Below are 12002 nucleotides of genomic sequence, written 5' to 3'. Positions count from 1 at the left end.
AACACTTCAGTTAATCTCAAAATATTTTACATTGTTATGGATTTTGGATTATTGATACAAATTTAAAAAGTTAATTTTGGGGCCAGGTGGTGGTGGTACATGTCTTTAATCCCAGCACTTGGGAGGCAGAAGGATCTCTGTGAGTTCAGGGCCAGCCTGGTCTACAAGAGCTAGTTCCAGTACAAGCTCCAAAGTTACAGAGAAACCCAGTCTTGAGAAAAACAAACAAACAAACAAACAAAAATGTTAATTTTTTATGATGTTTGTATGTTTCTGCTCTTGTTTGGGATATTGTGTTCTGTATAGCTCACTTGAAAATGTAATGTATAATTAAGAAATACAGATTAATAGTCATCTATAATACCCAAACTTGTAGTCATATTAGGTATATTTTAAGGTTAAACAGATATATATTTAGATAAGTAGATATATGATCTTCACAAACTTTATTATTTATTTATTTTTCAAACACTTTAAAGATCTGCAGAATATGCCAATTGATATGTTTAATAACCTATAGCTTTTCTTTATGGTGTGACACATCTGCTCTTGACAGCACCAGTTTACTTCAAAAGATGATGGGTATTGAAGAAACTCCTTCTTACTACCCATCTCAACTGTCTGAACACACCCATAAACCCCATTTCTAACTCTCCATTAGCTTTGCATAGACCTCCCATCCTGAGAAGGGAGTGGGACCCCAGGGTCTGTGAACATTTCCTTACCTGATGAGTGATGGGAAGATATCTAAGGGACAAATATCCCTAAGGTCATTTAGTGACAGAGCTGTGGTAGGGTGCCTTGGGACAGTGCTGAATACATTAGAAACCGCTGTAAAATGTACATGAGGAAGATCTGGAGGCTAGGAATATTTAGGGACGTTTTGTTGTTGTTTTTAAAATATCTAGCCAACTCCTGAAAAAAATGAGTGGTTGTCATGGCAACCTTGGTTCCACATGGCACAGAGAAGTACATGCAAGGGGTTGTGAGGGAGCCAGAGAAAGCCGCCTGGTTTATAATTTAATTTGGGAGAATGAAATTCACCCAAAATGATTTATTAGATATGATTTATTTTTCTTACAAAATGGTTATAGTTTTTTTTTTAGTTTTTCTTTCAGTTTTGAAATTCAGACCTCTATGGATGAATTCCAGTGGAAATGCACAGAGAACTTTCCGGTCAAAGAACCCTGCCCCATTGCACAGGCATGCTCTTCAACCCCTCCTACCCTGTGGAGGGTTCTGAGGGAACGGTCCTCACTGACAGGTGTGACTGAGCACCTCTTCCCTGCCCCTTGGTGATTAGAACAGGGATTGAATGTCCTCTGCTCCCTGTGTGGTTACTCTACGAGTTCTTCTGTCCCTGTGTCTTCTACTCCCTGTATAGTTACCCTAGAAGCCCTGTGTCTTCCACTCCCTGTACAGTTACCCTAAGAAGTCCTGTGTCTTCCACGCCCTCCCTCTCCAGTCTGAAGAGCAGTCAGGATTCCCTGCCCTGTGGAAAGTCCAAAGTCCTCCCCCCTCCATCCTGGTCTAGGAAGGTGAACATCCAAACTGGCTAGGCTCCCACAAAGCCAGAACATGAAGTAGGATCAAAACCCAGTGCCATTGTCCTTGGCTTCTCAGCAGCCCTCATTGTCCGCCATATTCAGAGAGTCCGGTTTTATCCCATGCTTTTTCAGTCACAGTCCAGCTGGCCTTGGTGAGCTCCCAATAGATCAGCCCCACTGTCTCCATGGGTGGGTGCACCCCTTGTGGTCCTGACTTCTTTGCTCATGTTCTCCCTCCTTCTGCTCCTCATTGGAACATTGGGAGCTCAGTCTGGTGCTCCAGTGTGGGTCTCTTTCTCTATCTCCATCCATCGCCAGATGAAGGTTCTATGGTGATATGCAAGATATTCATCAGTATGGCTATAGGATAGGGTCATTTCAGGTTCCCTATCCTCAGCTGCCCCAGGAACTAACTGGGGGTATCGCCCTGGGCACCTGGGAGCCCCTCTAGGTCCATGTCTCTTGCCAACCCTAAGATGGCTCTCTTAATTAAGATATGTGCTTCCCTGCTCCCCTATCCAACCTTCCTTTATCCCAATCATCCTGTTTCCCCAAGTTCCCCCCATCCTCCCCTTCTCACTTTTCTCTCCCCATCTTCCCTTACACTCCTCCCAGTCCACCCCCCAAGATCCCAGATGTCATTTCTTTTAATGGCCGAGTAATACTCCATTAGGTAAATGTACCACATTTTCTCTATCCATTCTTCTATTGAGGGACATCTAGGTTGTTTCAAATTTCTTGCTATTATGAATAGAGCAGCAATGAGCATGCTTGTGCAGGTATCTTTCTGGTTGGATTAAGGATGGTTTGAGTACATGCTCAAGAATGATATAATAGGATTGTGAGGTAGATCAGTTCCCATCTTCCTGAGAAATCCCCCACATAGATTTTCAGTGACTGTACAAGTACTCTAGTCAGCAATGGATGGGTTTTTCACTTGCTAAACATCTTCACCAGCATGAGCTGCAACTGGTGTTATTAATCTTAGCTATTATGACAGGTGTAAGATGAAGTAATCTCAAAGTAGTTTTGATTTGCATTTCCATAATGGCTAAGGATATTGAACATTCTTTAAGTATTTCTTGGCCATTTGAGTTTCCTCTATTGAGAATTCATTGTTTAGATCTTTATGCAATTTTTCAATTGAATTATTTGATTTGTTGAAAGACAATGGCTCCCATAGGCTCACAGGGAATGACACTATTAGGAGGTATGGCCTTGCTGGAGGTGTGGCTTCTTTGGAGGTAGTGTGTCACTGTGGGTGGGTTTTGAGGTTACAGAAGAGCAAGCCAGGTCTAGTGGCTTGGTGACTCCTCCTGCTGACGTGGACCCAGATATAGAACTCCCAGCTACCTCTACCATGTTTACCCATGTGCCACCACGTTTCCTGCCATGACACAATAATGAACTAAACCTCTGAATTTAAGCCAGCCCCAATTAAGTGTTTTCCTTTATAAGAGTTGCTGTGGCCTTGGTCGCTCTTCACAGCAATAAAACCCTAAGACAATTTCCTTCAGTTGTCCTACTGCTCTATCTAGAACTTCAAGTTCTGTATTGAATAGAGTGTAGAGGGTAGACAGCCTTGTCTTGTTCCTAATTTTAGCAGAATTACTTTGAGTTTCTCTTAATGCTGGCTATAGACTTGCTGTAAACTGCCTTTATTATATTTAGGTACATCCCTAATCTCTCTAAGACTTTTATCATGAAGCAATGTTAGATTTTGTCAAAGGCCTTTCCTATATCTGAAGATATGATCCTGTTGGTTTTGTCTTTTTGTTTGTTTATTTGGAGGATTACATTTATTAATATATATATATATATATATATATATATATATATATATATATATATATATATATATATGGAACCATCTTTGCATCTCTGGGAAGTAAGTGACTTGATCATGGTAGATGATCTTAGATTTGTTTAGCACTTTTTTTTTTTTTTTAGAATTTTTGCATCTATCTTCATAAGGGAAATTGGTCCGTTGAGTTTTTGTGTGGCTTAGGTATTGGGGTAACTGTTGTCTCATGAAATGAATTGGGCAATATTCTTTTCCATTTTGGTTAGTAGAATAATTTGAGGAATATTAGCATTAATTCTTCTTTGAAAGTCTGGTAAAATTTTTGGTTGGAAGAGTTTTACTGCTTCTTTTTCACTAGGGGTTATAGGTCTGTTCAAATTACTTATCTGATATTGATTTAACTTGGGTAAGTGGTATGTATTGAGAAAAGTATCCATTTCTTTTAAATTTTCCAACTTGGTGGAATGCAGGTTTAAAGTGTGACCTGATGATTCTCTGGATTTCCACAGTGTTTGTTGTTATGTCCCCTTTTTCATTTTTGATTTTTGTTAACTTGGATATTCTCTCTCTGTCTTAGTAAGGGTTAGTCAATCTTACTGATTTTCTCAAAGGGCAAACTCTTTGTTTCATTAAATCTTTCTTTGTATTGTATTTTTTGCCTATTTGTTTGTCTCTAGTTTATTTATTTCAGTCATGAGTTTGATTATTTCTTGCTGTCACTCTTTTGGGGTATGATTTCTTCTCTTTGCTTTAAAGCTTTCGGGTATGCTGTTAAGTTGCTCGTATGAGATCTCTCCATTTTTTTTATGTAGGAATTTAGAGTTATGAGCTTGCATCTTAGAACTGCCTTCCTTGTATCTCTTAAGCTTGGGTATGTTGTGTATTAATTTTCATTCAACTCCAAGAAAGTGTTAATTTCTTCCTTGACCCATTTTTCACACAGTGGTGAGTTGTTCAGTTTCCAAGAGTTTATAAGTTTTCTGTGGTTTCTGTTGTTTTTGCTGTCCTGCTTTTTGTAGGAGCTAGCCATGATAAGCTAAATATGAACAGATCAACCAAAGGAAGTTCTTTACTTCCAACCATTATCACCTGCCAGAGTAGGACTCAGCCATCCATAAATTTAATGGAGGCCTGAATCTCAGTAGTTATACCTGGTTGCAGGAAGGACCATAAACTAAGATTAGCTGAGCACCATTCAAAGGAAATGCCTAAAGTTCCAACAGCTGTAGATAGGAACACCTGCCAGCACACACTCACCAGGACACCCCTAGACAAATGTCAGCCAATCAGGGGTCCTGAACCTCAGAAATCCCTCACCTCCACCACTCTAAAAACCCAACTCTAACTGAGCCCTGGGCTCTCTGTTTATTACAATACTTTGGACATGCGGAGAGACCGAGTTTGCAAAGTTGCATAAAATAAAGGCTCTTTGTTTTTACATACGGGGACTTGGTCTCCTTGTTGGCTTTTGGAGGACTTTGTGGATTTGGGCATAACACTTTTAATATATGATGGTCAGATAAGATTTACAGTGTCATTTCAATTTTGTTACATGTGTTGAGACTTGCTTTGTGTACCAGGATGTGGTCAGTTTTGGAGAAAGTTGTGTGAGGGGCTGAAAGGTATTCTGGAAGGAGGTATATTGTTTTGTGTTTGGGTCAAATGTTCTGTAATTATCTAAGTTCATTTTGCTTATAGCTTCACTTAACTCCTCTAGGACTGGGGCAGAGAGTGAGGAGAGGCCACAACTGGACGTCTGCTGAAGAGCTGCGGGTGAGACATGGTACTAGATTTGGAGAAGAAGCCTGAAAACCTGAGACTTGACCTTCTTCACTGGCCTTCTTGCTTATCTGGCAATCTTGACTGGTGGGTTCCCAGGGAGTGCAGGCTAAAGGTGGGGGCTGGGACGACAGGATGAGTGGAGGAAAAGATCTGATTGACAGAAAAGGGGGGCGGGAGGCAGAGCAGCGTGTGATTTATTACACAGTTCAGAAGACCGGCTATTTGTTTCCCTGACTGGAGTACCTGAGGGTTCCCAAGAAATGCCTGCTGGAGTCTGGGAAGAAGGGGGTCTGGAAGGTGGGAGGGTTGGGGTGTGGAGGGTGGGGGATTAGGAGGGTGGGGGAAGTGGAGGTGAGGGGGTGAGGGGGGTCTGGGAGGTGAGGGGGAGCTGGGATAATGCTATGAGTGTGGAAAGGGATTTTGGAGGGTAGGATCTGCGCCATCCATCCACTGGAGCTGGGGACAGGGTACTGTGGAGGAGAGGCCATGGCATCCTCATCCCTGCCTCACCTACTACCCCTTTCTAACTCCTCACCTTTTTATAAGAAATAAAAAGGGAGAAATGTTAGTATTCAGGCATCCATACTGGCCTGACCTTGGGGTCCTGACAAAATACCTCCTCAGCTGCAGCCACTAAGAGCACCTCCTGTGCACATTCGCTATGCACCCTTTTAAAGGGGCCCTGCCCACCTCCCATCTCTCTCTCTTTTTCTGTCTTCCCCCACTCTGCCTCTCTCTTCTCTTCTGCCACTCCTGTCCCCAGAGGCCAGTCTCTCCACCCTGCCCTTCCCTCGTTTTAAGTTCCCATTACCCTAATAAAAACCACTCCACATGAACTCTGTCACATGGTGTCTTTCTCTCTTGAAGCCCTTTTTAAATTACAACAGCACCCCTTCAAGGGCCATGAAACTGGCCTGCTTTTTTATCTTGTAAATGTATTCGAACTCTGTCTTGGGGAGAAAGACTTGAGTCTTCTGTCTCCACGCGTGCTCCCTTACAAATAAACTCCTTTGCCAAATTAGTTAGATTATTAAAGTGTGCAATAATAAAGCTGTCTGTCTTTTAAAGCAATGCATCACATTAAAATGTATTTCTAAATTTCCTGGGCCCACTAGGCTGGAGAGGTTGGATGGCTGAGCAGTTAACAGCACTTGCTGCTCTTCCAGACCACCTGAGTTCAGTTTTCAGCATCCCCATGACATGTACAAAACCTACTATAACTCCAGCTCCAGGGGATCTGATGCCCTCTTCTGGCCTTTCTGGCCACCCACAGGCACATGATGTACATGTAGAGAAACAACACACACACAGAGAGACACATATATACACAATAAATCTTTTTTAAAAAAAAGACTTAATGGGCCCATCTAAGTTATAGTGGGTTTACTGATGAAGACTTAGAATAAATGAGGAGGTACATATATATCTGTTGCAAACATAACGACTGTGGCTTTGATTCCCAGAGCCCATGTAGAAACTAGGCAGGTGTGACAACTACTTGCAACCCCAACACTTGGGAAGCAGAGTTAGGATCGCCGGGTAAGCTGGTTGTCAGTTCTGGGTTCAACCACAAACCCTGCTTTTTTGAATAAAGTATAAGGCATCTAAGGACGATACCTGATGTCAGCTTGGGCCTCCACCTACAAGCACACACATGCATCCACAGCCCCTGTGTACTCATTTGAATATGCATACATACATGCATGCATACCATGCACATGCCTACACACACACACACACACACACACACTGTGTTGTCTATTCCCTGTCTCTTCCAGTTCAGTCTAAGCAGCCAGTTCTTCCTGTTGTTCAGTGTCAAATGTTCCTTTGTCATTTTGTATGCCACCATCTTCCTTTGATTTGTTTTAAGACAGGATCTTATTACATAACTCACAGAGGTTCCCCCTGCCCTTGTCTCCTGAGTGCTGGGATTAAAGGCATGCACCCCCACATCTGGCTACAGTAGATTTTGTTTGCTTGTCTTAAGGCTATAAACTTGAACCAAGTTCCAACAGTCTTGGCAGCAGAAGTGCAGCAACAGAACAGTCCCGAGCCTTCAGTGTGGTTCAACCCTGGGAAACCAGCTCTGGAGGATTTAGGCAAGACTGTGAGTTTACAGCTAGCCTGAGCTATAGTATGAGAATTTGTGTTATAATAATAATAATAACAACAAATAACCATAAGAAAATTCTAAGTTTTATTACATTAAGTTCTATATTTCATTAAATTTATGAAATTAAGTCCTAAACATCTTCTTATTTTGTTAGTATGCATTTAAATATACACAATAATCAGTTCCTTATGACATTTTCCTACGTGTGTATGAGTTTGACCCTACTCACCTCCATTACCCTCTCTTGTCCCTCTCCTCCCACTGACCCCTTCCTCTTCCTAGTCAGATCCCCTTCTACTTTCATGTCCTGTGTGTACAGTAGGAGGTGGGGGGGACAGACAGACAGACAGACAGACAGACAGACAGACCTAATGGATTTCCTTAGGCTTAATTAAAGAGTCCACAGGTCTGTCCCACGATTCTACCTGAAGACCCTAAGAAAGTCCTATCCCGAGCTGCTGGATGTTCGGACAGCCCAACCTGGGTGCTGGGATGTAACGGGAATGCAGGGTCCTGCCCACTCTGCAGGCTGGGGATGCAGGCAGGAGTTGACATTTGAGGGTCAAGCGCCTGGAATCGCTGTCCATATGAGGGCGTAAAGTCCATGATGTAAGCTGCAATTCTACCCGGTTTCACCAGCGTGCCCCTTCCGATACCCTGCATGCTTCAGAGAAAGCTCAAAGGCCAGGCGCCCTGATGATCAGCTAAATTCAATAATAATCATTACCTCTTGTTCTGTCTGTAATAACCTGCTCTTTGGTTTGGGGGACAGATGAGAGATGCTTTGGGCTTTATGTTCAGAAAACAAAAGCAAATACACAACAAGAACAAAACCTTTCTCAAAGTATTTCAGTTAGTCTACTGGTGACTTTTTTCAAATGAAAGAACGGCAGAGTAGTCTTTCTTTCCCATGACAGGCCAGATTGATGTATGAACATACAGTCCATAAAGTCCCATAGAAATTGAGATTCCTTTAAGTTTTGTTTTTGTTTTATTTGTTCTTTTTTTTTTTTTTTTTTTTTTTTTTTTTTTTTTTTTTTTTTTTTTTTTTGCTGGGCATGCCTTTAATCCTGGCACTTGGGATGCAAATGCAGGGGCAGGCAGGTCTCTGAGTCAAGACCAGCTTAGTCTACAGAACAAGTTCCAGGAACAGCCAAAGTTTATACAGTGAATCCTGTCTCAAAAAAAAAAAGTGTGTATATGTATATATACATTTGCTATGACATTTGCTTTCCTACATTTCAAAAAAATGAAATATATATGTTGAAATTATCTTATAGTACACAGTTCTATTTTTGTTAACTGCCAACTAAAAGAAAATATATTTGTAGTTTACGAATGAAGCCTGTAGACTAAGGAGTGATGTATTTCTGTAATCCCAGTGTTCAGTCAGCTGAGGTTCTAGGAGTATCATTATTTCGGTACCAGCTTTAGCTACACAGTGATTTTGAGACAAGCCTCAGCTACACAGTGAGACTTTGGGGGTAGGGGGAGGCATCTATGAATCCAATAAAGCTAATATGAGCTCTTCCCTTTGCAGTGTGCAATACCTTAAAGTTGGATCGCATTGTATTTTATTTCCTTACAAACCATTATAGAGATGGATGATGGATTGATGGAAAGATGGGTAATTGATAGGTAGATAGATGGTAGATTCTAGGAGCAACAATTTTGCCTAAGTGGACTGCCAGTGCAGGTACAACCTTGTGCTAGAAACATCCTTGACGAGAACCCACTGCTTGTGGGATTCCTAAACTCTTGAGAAGTGTTGGTAGCGCCACCTCCGTACCACACTATCACCCTAGAATAAATTTCTATAGACTCAGTTGTTTTAAGAGATGTCAACTTATCATCATGTAGCTTATAAGAACTATATAAAATTCTTACCAATCTGATGTAGGTCCCTGTGGGTCAGCCGGGCTGTGTTCCTTCTGCTCCCTGTAGGAAGCATCTACATCTTTGCCTCTTTGTAGAGGAGACTCACGTTCTTTAGTTCACGGTACATCTGCGACACTGCACACTCACTAATTACCTTGCCTTTTCTTGGGTTGTGATATACTCCAAATTGAAACATTTGTTCCAGGAGGGAGGTTCCTCAAGATTTGGGAAGTAAACAATTCAAGAGTCCTGGGGAGCCCCAAAACTTACCTGTTTCACAAGATTTCTTCTTTCCCAAAGTTGCATAAACAGGATAGTGCAGAGAGTGCCAGGGTCTAGCTTCTTTAAGTTGTCACCCATGTGTGATGGATGGGCTTTTGGGTGATGCACTTGCCTTTGAGACACCCCTACTCCCATAAGCAACCCCTCACTTGTACCCCTCATCTAAAAATACTTAACTTGGTCACATTTGCAAAGTGTATCATTCCATAAAAATCACACTAACAAATGGCAAAGGATAGGATACGCTGGTCTTCAAGGATGAGTTCTGTGGCATCCTTTAGGTATGAAGATGAGGCTTAGGCAGAAAGAGGGGACTCAAATGTGACATATCACCTTCTTGGAGCCAAGGGTGAGGATGAGGTGACTGGGAACACGGCCAATGAGCCCTGTCCCTTGCTGCACAGCTCAGCACTGTGGAATGCAGGATGAGAAGTTGGGCAGCTGGGCCTGCACGCTGACTTCCCCACATAATATGATGTGCCCTTCAGTACTCGGCCTCGGCGTGTCTCAATGGTTTCGTTAATAAAACAGGAGAAGTTATTTGTTGTGTGATATTTTGATTGTGTTCTGACAAATAAAGCTTTCTTGGAGTCAGAGGGTGGAGCAAGCTACTAGCTGACCTTAGAGGTTTGCAGGATTGTAGACAGAGAGGAAACAGGAAGTAGAAAGGCAGGTCTGAGAGAGGATGGGGGGGGGGCTTTTGAATGGAGGAACGGAAGAGGTAGGAAGCAACTGGTGACTGCTCCCTGTTCTCTGATCTTTCAGGTTCTTACCCCAATATTTGATCCCCAATTTTTTATTGATAAAGATTAATTAGATTACCACTTCAGTTATTTTGTGAGTGTCAAACTGGCTGGATTCTGGAGACTGATGAATTACTTGTAACCTGGTAAAATAGTTGTACATATAGGCAAGTGCTCTGTTTGTGTAAGACTTTAAAAAATATATCTGTCGACCCTCACATTATTTGATGTCATTTTGTGAAGCTGCTTCCTAATATGTGACCCAATCTGCCTGATTTATAAGTCGCTGGCACATGGTGAGTGCCGTGAGCTACTTTCATCTCCTTAAATTGGGCCTTCAGTTATTCCGAATTCTTGAGACCCGAAGCGTTTTGTTTTGTTTTCAGGTTGGGGACATTTGTGTAGATTTCCTGGTCGAGCATTCCTAATCCATCGAGCTGCTGTTTTAAATGTTTCAAATTTTGGAGCTCTTCAGAGTTCTTTTTTTTTTTAATGTTTCATTTGTACTGTGGTCACTGACTACAGATAGGTGCCCATGCTCGTCAAAACCACGAGATGGCAGCAGAGGAAACCATACTTCAGGGGATGTGGTCTCCTTAGAGACTGACCTTAGAGACGCTATATCAGTCTTGAGCTTAGCACCGACAAATGATGTAGACCAAGAGCAATGTGGTTTGCCTGCCTAGAGCCACCATTCCTGGTTCCGTTCAGAAGTCATATCTGCGGACCGGACACCATCCAGCTCACATAACCAACCTTAAATCTGGCTTTCTCCAGGACTGCCACCCTGTTCTTTCTGAATCATATTTAAATTTTGTTATACTGCATTTTGAAACTAAAATTGTGTCTCTATACCTGGTATTTTTGGAGATAACATATATATATATATATATATATATATATATATATATATATATATATATGTTTTATTTAAGTGTGTGTGTGTGTGTATGTCTGTGTGTACACAGGCACATATGGGTCATTTATGTGCAGTAGCCCAAGGAGAGCAGAAGACGGTGACGGGTCCCCTGGGTCTAGAGTTACATGTGGTTATAAACTACCACACACAGGTGCTGGGAGCAGCATACAACTCCTCAACGTTGAGCCCCACACTGCCATTTCTAGTTACAATTATTCATTGGAATTTTTCAACAAAAGTGCAGCTGGAAACGAGCACAGAGGAGGATGGCAATGTGTAAGTAAGTTCTGTACAAATCAGCGTGGATAACGTAAAGCAGTCGGAATCCGCCATAGTTAAGCTTTGGGAAGGAGGTGGTCCAAATTCTGGTGGAGGAGTGGGGTTGGCAAAGCAGAAGTCAGCAAGTCTCTCTCTGCCAAGTCAGAAGCACTTGGCAGCAAAACACAAAGTAGGATTAGCACATATAATTGATCTTAATTATATGTTTTATAATTACGTAAATCCATTAAGCATAAAGGGGAGGAAGTGCCATGTTCTTAATGAAAAATGTTTTCCCTAACTAGTTATGGAACAAAAGAGTACAGCAAAAGCATGTGCATTGTGTATGTGGCGTGGGGGGGGTAAATTTATTTTACCTAAAATGCATGATACATAAAGCAATGAAATCCCAAGAATATATACTATTCTTCAAATGTTCATATAGACGCTAAGAATTCTTGGGAACTGTGTGGATGAGGTTTTTTCCATCTCCTTTACCAAAAAGCCATGGTCTTAACGATCTGGCTCAGAAGGTAAACCTTCTATGTTCTGCTCTGAGTGTGATATAGAAAGGGATTCAGAAGCCAGCACAGGGTGATTCCTTGTGTTGTTATAGACAACTATAAAAATTCCTGGTGATGTAACACTCTAACTTCATACATTCTTTGGTTGTGCT

The sequence above is a fragment of the Microtus pennsylvanicus genome, chromosome 1 (genome assembly GCF_037038515.1).
Source record: "Microtus pennsylvanicus isolate mMicPen1 chromosome 1, mMicPen1.hap1, whole genome shotgun sequence".
Lineage (NCBI taxonomy): Eukaryota > Metazoa > Chordata > Mammalia > Rodentia > Cricetidae > Microtus > Microtus pennsylvanicus.
Note: the sequence above shows the minus strand (reverse complement) of the source record.